The 11,795-nt window shown below is 27.8% G+C and overlaps 1 long non-coding RNA gene across 1 annotated transcript; it reads left to right on the top strand.

The window, feature by feature from the left end:
• Window positions 1-237: 237 nt before the first annotated feature.
• LOC145270478 (uncharacterized) lies at window positions 238-11,450 on the top strand. The gene is made up of 2 exons (XR_013865383.1): window positions 238-505; window positions 9,676-11,450. It is a non-coding gene; the product is annotated as an uncharacterized LOC145270478 (long non-coding RNA).
• The last annotated feature ends 345 nt before the right edge of the window (window positions 11,451-11,795 follow it).

Below are 11,795 nucleotides of genomic sequence, written 5' to 3'. Positions count from 1 at the left end.
TTATTGTTTTGTTTCTTGTTGGTTCAAATCTAGTTTTTGTTATTTGATTGATTTCGCTATTTGTTCAATTCCTTCCTTTTTGAATTGTTTATGTGAAATATTCAGTTTTGCATTTTTTTTATATTTGGATTATTTGGATTACTGTTCTCATCTTGGATGTAAACAGTAGTTCGACTAATCCAAATCATAATGAAATGTTCAATCTTTTACACGAGGAACAAAATAATGATTACACCGTTTTACGATGAACATAAGTTCTTTGTTCTGAAGCACGTGTTTTTCTTCTTATAATAATTTCACGTTGAAATCGTGTTTTTTGTATTTAAATTTTGATTCTTTTATATTTTCATATATTTAATTGCTTAATGAATTGGACACACAAAACAAAATTTGTATCAATTTACTAAAGATTATATTAAGAAATCCTAACAAACAAACAAATTTTCTGCGTTTGACACAAAAGAAAAACGATTTTTTTTTTCGTATTAAATTCCTGGAATGGAAGGTAAGTTTTTGTTTTTCACTTTACAAAAATATTATTCAACAACTTAAAAATAATCTTAAATATTAAAATAAGTTTATTTTTTTATTGCAATCCAATAAAAATATTGGTTTCGTGAATAAAATAAAATATGAAATGTGACCATGTGGGTCAATGTCAAGTTTCTTTCCAACTACTTCAAAAACTTTCAAATGACGACTTTTTTGAAGGTTTTCAATGATGATGAAAACGAATATCACATTTAAATTTGGGGCAGATAAGTAGTTTTCATGATATGAAGAAATTACTTTTTTAAAAAGTATGGGATCACTGTGTTATGTAAATTTCACGTAAAAAAGCACCCTTTTCTGGTCACCTTTTTCGTCATATAAAACAAATTTGAAAATGAAAAAAAAATGAACGAATCTCTTAGTAAAAAACAGCGCCGGTTTTTGGGGGTTCTGAAAACGAATATCACACTTAAAAATTGCTTTATGATATGAAGAAATTACTAAGTGACCAAAAAGTGGGTGCTCATTTTACGTTACTTTTATATAGGAAAGTGATCGCCCACTTATTGAAAAATAATTTCTTCATATTATGAAAACTACTTATCTGCCCCAAATTTAAATGTGATATTCGTTTTCAGCATAACCGAAAACCTATTTCAAGTCATCATTTTAAAGTTTTTTGAGAGTTGGAAAGAAACTTGACATTGACCGAAATGTGTTTATTTAAGTAAAATTTTAATATTAAACTAACTTTACAATATGAAATGTAAGTTATTTTTTTACGCTTTACAAAAAAATCCCATTCAATTGTTTTTTAAATAATCTGAAACAGTTTTTTTTTTTTTTGCAATATCCCTCAAAAATATTGATTCTTAAAATTATATTAAACATAAAAAAGGTTTAATTTTATTGGAACCCAATAAAAATATTGATTTCGTCAATAAAAATGTGGGTACTCATGCAGAGAGTGAGCCGTGCTGAAATAATAACGTTATTATTTTAAAAAGCCATTCTTAACCTGGGGAGGGGAGGGTGTTTTGTGCCTATTCTATACTTTAACCTTACAATTTAAAAAAAGACATATAATTAAACTTGGAAGTACGATTTAAAAAATAGCGCGGCTCAATCAGTGCATTAGCACCGCCTATTTAATATATATATATATATATATATATATATATATATATATATATATATATATATATATATATATATATGTATGTATGTATATGTGTGTGTGTGTGTGTGTGTGTGTGTTTATAAATAGTTTCCTGTCCTAATTTACCTATTATGTGTCTAGAAAATTCCGTTTGAATTTTGATATTTTATTCAATGTTTTAGGTTTTGGAATAATGATTCTTTTATTACGTTTACATAAAATGATTCTTTTGTTATGTTTACATAAAATGATTCTTTTATTACGTTTACATAAAATGATTCTTTTATTATGTTTACATAAAATGATTTTTTATTTCGTTTACATAAAATGATTCTTTTATTACGTTTACATAAAATGATTATTTTATTTCGTTTACATAAGATGATTCTTTTATTACGTTCACATAAAATGATTCTTTTATTACGTTTACATAAAATGATTCTTTTATTACGCTCACATAAAATGATTCTTTTATTACGTTTACATAAAATGATTTTTTTATTACGTTTACATAAAATGATTCTTTTATTACGTTTACATAAAATGATTCTTTTATTACGTTTACATAAAATGATTTTTTTTATTACGTTTACATAAAATGATTTTTTATTACGTTTACATAAAATGATTATTTTATTACGTTTACATAAAATGATTATTTTATTACGTTTACATAAAATTAGAACTTAACAGAAACTTAATAAAAAACAAAATAATTGGTAAATGTTTACAATCGAATCCAAAGTAGTTTTACTGCTTAAAAAATAAAACTGTATTTTTTCTTTGGCCTTATGTCTTAAAGCCATTAAAAATATTCCGAAAAATAGAATGAAAAACACAAAATTTAAATATTTAAGACTTTTTTTTATAAATTATGCTTAAAATTAGCACCCACCCCTTCCTAATCTTCCTAATAATAGATGATTCAATCTGATATTTAGATTTTTATGAAAAATGTGTTTATTTACTTTCGTGATTTCTGAGAAAAAAATAATGTTGACCATAAACAAAATAAGTATATCCAAAGTTTGTCGAATTGTTAGACAACTGAGCACAAAATGTTTTTTTTTAAATTTTACAAATACTTTTCTGTCCACATTTAGCTAATATGTCGCTAGAGAATTGGTTGAATGTTGATATTTTATTCAATTTTTTATGTTTTAGAATAAGGATAATTTTCTTTAATTAAGTTTGCATAAAAAATATAAAGTCATTTATCACCAATTAACAGAAGTTTTTCAGTATTTCATTGTTTTTTTTTTTTTAGCTTTTTTACTTTCCACAATTATCTATTATTATGATTTTACTTTTTTACATGATTTTACTGTTTGGTTTTACCAGTTTTTTTACACCAAACATTTTTTATAACATTTTCACTCCAAACATTTTTTATAACATTTTCACTCCAAACATTTTTTATAAAATGTTCACTCCAAACATTTTTTATAACATTTTCACTCCAAACATTTTTTATAACATTTTCACTCCAAACATTTTTTATAACATTTTCACTCCAAACATTTTTTATAACATTTTCACTCCAAACATTTTTTATAAAATGTTCACTCCAAACATTTTTTATAAAATGTTCACTCCAAACATTTTTTATAACATTTTCACTCCAAACATTTTTTATAACATTTTCACTCCAAACGTTTTTTATAACATTTTCACTCCAAACATTTTTTATAACATTTTCACTCCCAAGATTTTTTATAACATTTTCACTCCAAACATTTTTTATAACATTTTCACTCCAAACATTTTTTATAAAATTTTCACTCCAAACATTTTTTATAAAATTTTCACTCCAAACATTTTTTATAACATTTTCACTCCAAACATTTTTTATAACATTTTCACTCCAAACATTTTTTATAACATTTTCACTCCAAACGTTTTTTATAACATTTTCACTCCAAACATTTTTTATAACATTTTCACTCCCAAGATTTTTTATAACATTTTCACTCCAAACATTTTTTATAACATTTTCACTCCAAACATTTTTTATAAAATTTTCACTCCAAACATTTTTTATAAAATTTTCACTCCAAACATTTTTTATAACATTTTCACTCCAAACATTTTTTATAACATTTTCACTCCAAACATTTTTTATAACATTTTCACTCCAAACATTTTTTATAACATTTTCACTCCAAACATTTTTTATAAAATTTTCACTCCCAAGATTTTTTATAAAATTTTCACTCCAAACATTTTTTATAACATTTTCACTCCAAACATTTTTTATAACATCTTCACTCCAAACATTTTTTATAAAATTTTCACTCCCAAGATTTTTTATAAAATTTTCACTCCAAACATATTTATAACATTTTCACTCCAAACATATTTATAACATTTTCACTCCAAACATATTTATAACATTTTCACTCCAAACATATTTATAACATTTTCACTCCAAACATATTTATAACATTTTCACTCCAAACATTTTTATAACATTTTCACTCCAAACATTTTTTATAACATTTTCACTCCAAACATTTTTTATAACATTTTCACTCCAAACATTTTGTATAACATTTTCACTCCAAACAAGGCACATTTCCACTTTGATGACTATCAGGAACCCAAGTTGCAGGGGTACTATGTAGGGAGTTTAGCAGCAAATGTCTGTTTACATTACACTTGAACTTCTGCATGTCAGTACAGTTGGGGAAGCAGAAGAGAATTTTAAAGTATGAGCTCTAATCTATAATTGCTGCATATCGGGGCTTTCATTTTAAGAGTCTTAGGAAGAGTTATTAAGAGTCTTTGTCTTGAAGGACTCAGAGAGAGAGAGAAGTTGTACTGTAAGAGACTTAGAGAGATATTGTTCATGTTAGGAGAGATTCTTATATATTAAAATGTTCATTGGACGTGTAGAAGAAGAGAAGGAGAAAGCTCTTTGAGTGAAGGGATATAGTGTTCAGACAGTTCGGACATTGTGTAGACATGATGATGTTAGGACGTGTATGTAAATACATATAACACAAATATATAAAACAATTGGACTTTACCTTTGTATAAGAAACATAAGACACAAGAGCTTTACAAAAACACTTGATGGTTTATTCTTCACACGACCGGCCGGGATTTCCATCCTCAAGAATTCAAAGTCTCACATTTTTCTTGAAGTGACGTCTCGCTCCTAGACGATGACTCTCTCTGAGTTTTCTCACTGACTGTTTACTAACTAAAGTTTTTCTCTATCTCTCGAACTTTCTATTTTCCGTGGCGTCATACACATGTTAAAACATGTGCATTCTTTCACGTGTCCTGGACATACGTGTCCAAAACTTTTCCTATTTCTACAAAAGGAATTTTTACCTCTATTCAATATGTTAAAACATTATCTTATAAGCTGCATTCTTTCAATTTAAAATTTCATAATAAGCTTGACAGCTCACATTCTTTTCTTGAATATTTATCTATATTCTAAACAAATGTTTCGTTTTACATTTTTAAATTCTCACACGTAATCCATTTCTAAACTAGATTACGAGGTTCGAGTTCCGCCTATGCCATTTCATTTTCATTTTAAACTAAATTCTCCATTTTTATACTTACATGAAAAGGGGACAGCCCTTATCATGTAACATAATCCCCCTCACCAAGCTTTCACGAGAAACACGTCTAGCTGAAAAAACTATCAATAATTCCCCCCACCCTTTATCTAAACTAAAACATAAGCATAGATTCCATGAACAAAGTTTCTTTCTTAGAATGCACACCCGTGGAACTCTTCCATTGGCCTGCTTTCCAGCTGACTATAATATGGTCATTTTTCAAGTCCAACGTAAACATGTTCTAATGAGCCGTTTCCCTTAAGTAATTCAATTTATCAAATTTCCACTAACAACTACCACAACAGTGTTCCATTGACCACGGTATGCTTATTAACCCTTACCCCCAGTGGCCCTTGATAAATGGTGACTGATTTGTAAAAAAAACATGTCAAACGTAGGTATATATAATTTCAAACGTAAAATTTTCACTGACTCCAAAAAATATAATTTAAAACTTTTCTTAAACTTGAAAAATATATTAACTATTGTGTAAAAACACTTAACAAAAGAAACTGTTACAAACTCTTAAAAACTGTGATCGCAAATTAAAATCCAAAAAGTTTCAGCATTTTATAATAACATATTCTGTGGAGATCATAAAATTCCATAAAATCTCTCCCGTGAACAACTTGTGCTCACCAAATAATGAAATACAACCACACAATATATATACTGTCTGATTATTATGTGAAGATGAATTAGTATTGATACAACACATAAACATTTTAAGGGTCAATCGATTTGGCAGGTGAGTTGTTACACACTCCTTACACATAATACACATTTTATGACGTCATCATACCATCATAAACCACATGCAAAGTGGATAGTCTGGTATTTTACATGTAACATTATATCAATTTATAACTTCTTTTCAATTTGCATAATTTTTTATTATTCTGTAAAAGAACTCTTAAAAACTCATAACCAATTTTATGACGTCATACCAACTGGCCTGAACATTATAAACCACATGCAAAATGGATAGTAGTAGCTGAAAAATAAAAACAAAGCCTCGCCAATCTGCACAATAGCTAATTTTACTGCAACCGACGTATGGTCCGTAATATGTAACAAAATATCAGTTTATAACTTTTTTTGCAATTTGCACAATTTTTTTTCTGTAAAACATAACTTTTAAAAATTATTAAAATTTTTGATTCAAGTTGAAAAACAGCCAGTTCTTATTTACATAACCTCAATTTAATGGCCGGATAAAATTTGCTATAGAAACAGTAAAGAGGATAATTAAGTACAATATGGATACTGAAGCTGATTGTAAGGACAAGTTCACTAAAGTCAGCAGTGCTTGCCGCTTTCTTTACACAAATCATGACCGAAAATTGTTGCACATTAAATATCGGCAAGATACAGAAACAAAGATTAACTGCTTTGACTTGTTATAATACATCATCATATTCCAGTACTTTTCTATTCAAAGCGGTAGACATATGTTTGTTTGTTTATCTCTGACTACTTTACACTCTTAACACTTATCCTCGAGTGGTCTCTGGACCTTGATAAGTAATTATGTCTATGTAAAAAAGGTAATCGTTATAATGCATCATCCTATTCCAGTACCTTTCTATTCAAAGCTGTAGATGTATAAGGTTTTTGTTTGTCTCTTACTTTCAATTTTGACTGAACAATGACAGAAAAAAGTTAATGAAAACATTTGTAATTCTCTCCCTGTTCCCTGTTTTCTTGACTATATGCTAAACTTAAATGTGATGTAAACAGACATATCACATCACAAGTCATAGGGAATGCCTCTACTGATATTGCCCATAATTCATAGTATCTCATTATGTTTCAGTTGCAACGTGTGTTGTTTTTGAACGCCAATAAGGATACTTTTTCAGTATCATTTGTTTATTAAATTTTTACATGAAATTATAGAATAGTTAACGACACTTATCTCGTCAACAGTAAAAGGAGCAACCTTTTAAAGTCGTTAAAAAGAGTATTGTAATGTTGCTTTTCATCAATTCTCTGTTCAGGTACCTCGTTATAATACATCATCATATTCCAGTACTTTTCTGTTCAAAGCTGTGAACATATAGAGCTCTATTTCGTCTGTTTTATTGCCTATAATGTGCTGATCTTACATGTGATTAAGTTTAAAAAATATTTATATTAAGCTGAATTAGAGATGAACAGGTATTTTTCTTCATTGGTTTGGAATAATAGGATTGACACATTGAGTAATACACGAGAAGAAATAGAAAATGTAATTGTCCCAAGCAACGAAAATATCAATCTATATGTGGTAGTTGTATTGTTATAAAATGTTTAGTTAAAAATCAAAATGATTAATTAAATGTTTAGTTAAAAATCAAAATAATTAGTTTAATGTTTGTTATATGTTAATAATTTATATATTTTGTCTTACTAATATTTAAATATAGAACATTAAACTCGCTTAGGAGTTAAACGTCTATGATTACAAATAATTTTAACGTTCGGATGAATTAAGAATGAACAAATATTTTAAGATAAAACATTCCAACGCCAATTTTTTAAACTCTTTGTTTCCTCAAACAGTAGAAGTCTTACAAGCTTAAATAGAGGAGAATGCTTGGATTCTGATGTTTGTTGTCCGATTGGTCGTGAATAGATGCGTTGAAAGGTACAATTTGCTATGAGTTCATCAGAGAACATTTCATTAAATAACTCGATTGATCTTTAAGTTATATTTGAGACTCTTTTTGAAGTTTGTCTAAGACAAAGATGGTCCTGGTAGTTGCACGAAGCCATATTTACAACAATACACAATACATATGGTAATCCTAGCTTTGTATATGATACTCTCATGTCTAAGGAGTTTTCTAGCATGTGTGGATTGTGTATTAAAAATGATTAAATGACAATTTTGTTTTAATCAATAGTTAAAGATTAAATATTAACTCGCTGATGAGTTAAACTCATGTAGTGACAACAATTTCTATGTTCAAATAAATTAGCGATAAACGGATATCCTTAAACAATCTATAAATTTGAATAATATACTTTAAATTTGAGAAATATATACGGAAAATAAAAAATAACTAATAAAAAATAAATGTACAGTTTTTACTGTAGGTTTTCCAACCGAATTAGTTACGTGTTTGGCATTAAATGAGTCCCTTTTAAGAAACTGTTGATAGATGTACATATTCCTATATCAAGTATCCCTATATACAGTAAATGCATGTGTTTTAGGAAGACAGAAAAAAGTTTTCTAATGAACCTATATATATATACATATATTTCTCTCATTATAACAATGGAAAATATTGCATCAAGATTGTCACACACATGCGCACATGTACAGTTTCCTTAAAACAATATACGTTTATAATGTATTTCTTCAATAAACATATCTTAAAATGCAACGGTTTATTAAACTCAATGAAAATGATTTACACTTTCAGAGCATGTGCAACTTATTTAAACATTTTATTCACATACATATTGTTTAGATTACTGCATCTTGTACGTGTTTCATTCCATAAACACAACATATCATCAGACTTTTTATCAGTTCATCAAAGAGGAAAAATTTCAAGGCGAAATAAAAAGGTTTAAAAGACAGTAAAACATCTACTTGTTATACATACAACATTAATTAGTTGAATGCTAGTAACAGTTTGTTGATTTGCAATAAAAATACTTATTTTAATAAAAATTGAAATAACTACTAAGAATATCAATTCTGTAAGGTTCGGTAGGATACCTAATTCGATTCGCAGCTTTCGATTTTTTTTTGTATACAAATATGCATCAGATGTTAATTACAAAAATAAAATTGCGCTAAGTGATTATTAAAGCTGCTGATATTATTTGGATAATAAAATATGGGAATGATAGTAATGCATTCAAGTGTTGGATGAAATAATTTGTTGAATGAAAAAAAATGTTGAATTCTAAAAATAAAAGTAAAAAATAAGAACCTAATTCTGCTGAATTAAATTATTATGAGTATTAATAAATATGTAATGTTATAAAAATATTCAGTTTAATATAAACACATTAGAAATAAGCGGTTATATTTCCACACATATGACTTAAAACGAAAGTTATTTTAAAAGACCATATTATTATCCATTGCTTAGTAACTAGATTATACATTGATTTGTATTATTAACTTTAATTTACTGAGTATTTAAATTCACTTTTCTTGTATTATAAACGTATTATATTCCTATTGTTAGCAATATATTTTATTATTATCTGTAGCAACTATGGTAGTTGTATGCTTATTTTTCCTACAAGATTTTTACTATATTATTGTTTATTTTACTTTATTAATTGTTTATTTTACGACATTAATTGTTTATATTTATATATTTATTACATAATTCGTTTATAAAGTTTGTTTTATAAAGTTATGTTTCTTGTTTTGTTGGCACGATTAAAATAAATAATGATATAAAATATTAAATTTCATTTATTTTTTATTTGCAGATGTTCCTGCTCGAATGTTTTTAATGAATATTAAGGGATCATCTTCCTCCTTACACAATATTCTTTGCACAATTATTTCCTTACGTGACGGACAACAAAAGCGGATGCTTACAATTTTATTAGATATATATGTGTGAAGAGTTATGTTATCTGGATTGTTTAGCAAATAGTGATAAGAACATCGCACATGTTTAAATTTGGTGAAATTTTTGTTTAATGCTTTTATAAATGATAAGATATCGAATTGAACATTTACAAAAGAGAGTATTTTAACTTCTCCACTACGAAATATCTCTTATCAAATAAACAAATGGTACAAATTGAAATTTTATAAGCATAACATCTAACTTGCATCAACAACTTCAGATTAAAACTGAAAAAGGTAGGATAAAATCTCATATTGTTTATCACTTGGTATTTGAAATCTTGCTCCAGGAGCAATTAAATTTAAATATGAATATACACATAAGTAAAAAGCCACATTATTGTGAAGTATGTAGATATTCTTGTTCTAAAAAAGCAAAATTAGTGAGACATATGCGAACTCACACTGGGGAAAAGCCATATTCTTGTGAAGTGTGTGGATATTCTTCTACTGAAAAAGGAACATTAGTGAGACATATGAAAACTCACACTGGGGAGAAGCCACATTCTTGTGGGGTGTGTGGATATTCTTTTATTGAAAAATCAACATTAGTGAGACATATAAGAACTCACACTGGGGAGAAGCCATATTCTTGTGAAGTGTGTGGATATTCTTTTATTGACAAATCAACATTACTGAGACATATGAGAACTCACACTGGGGAAAAGCCACATTCTTGTGAAGTGTGTGGAATTTTTTTCTCTCGAAAATCATATTTAGTGTCACATATGAGAACACACACTGGGGAAAAGCCACATTCTTGTGAAGTGTGTGGATATTCTTGTTCTCAAAAATCAACATTAGTGACACATATGAGAATTCACACTGGGGAAAAGCCATATTCTTGTGAAGTGTGTGGAATTTTTTTCTCTCGAAAATCATATTTAGTGTCACATATGAGAACACACACTGGGGAGAAGCCACATTCTTGTGAAGTGTGTGGATATTCTTGTTCTCAAAAATCAGCATTAGTGAAACACATGAGAACTCACACTGGAGAAAAGCCACATTCTTGTGAAGTGTGTGCATATACTTGTTCTCGAAAATCAACATTCGTTACACATATGAGAACTCACACTGGGGAGAATTGAATGCATATTAGACCCCAATCCCGGGTGTCTTTGATCTCTCTGTACAGGGTTTTAGCTGGGACTTTGGTATGGTTTACTTTAAATCAAAAATTTAAAGTAAACCCTGATCAAAAATTCGAATTTAAATGGAAATGAAAAATAAAATTAAATCAACAAACTGGCAGGATGTCACCCAGGATAAAAAGATCGACTCAGCATGGCTAGACACTGGGTCTTAGGAAAATGACGTTGCACCTTCTCTTAGGTATGTTGCCACAAGGAACAACACCAAGCTGGACACTCTACCAGACAGATCAGCTCCTAGTCCTGGAATCAGGCAAGACTAAACAGACAAAAAGACGATATAATCAAGTAAAGGGGTCTATTGGGGAGAAGAAAAAGTAGATTTTCATTTTTTAGGATTAAAACTATGGTGGTTTCGATTGTAAACATTTACCAATTATTTTTTTTTTACATTAAAGTTTAGTTAATTGATGATTGTCAAAAAGTGGGTGCTCATTTTTATGTAAACTTTATTAAAGAAAGTGTTGCCTATTCTATATCTTTTTTCTCTCATTTTTTACTTCTTTATTTTAAACAACATTTTTTTTATTTTTAAACAGAACGTTCCACGATATCTTAAGCACCTTTTTTTTTAGCACGGTAACAAAAATACATAAGTATAGAACGTTTTATAATTAATAAATTTAAATTTGAAATAGAGAAATAATAAATTGCAAGAGATTACGCGTGTTTAATATTAATTTGTATCGTTTATGACTACTCACGTAATTTAATAATAATCACGCGATTCAATTCTTAATTAAAAAAATATATTACTTAAACTTTTAAAAGTCTTATAATTTATTATTTCTATTTATGTATTGTTTATCATAAAGGTACTA

This window comes from Euprymna scolopes, chromosome 46 (assembly GCF_053919585.1).
Source record: "Euprymna scolopes isolate OS-2025 chromosome 46, ASM5391958v1, whole genome shotgun sequence".
In the NCBI taxonomy this organism is placed as follows: Eukaryota; Metazoa; Mollusca; class Cephalopoda; order Sepiida; family Sepiolidae; genus Euprymna; species Euprymna scolopes.
The sequence above is the reverse complement of the archived record's forward strand: the minus strand, read 5'-3'. Positions and strand labels throughout refer to the sequence as shown.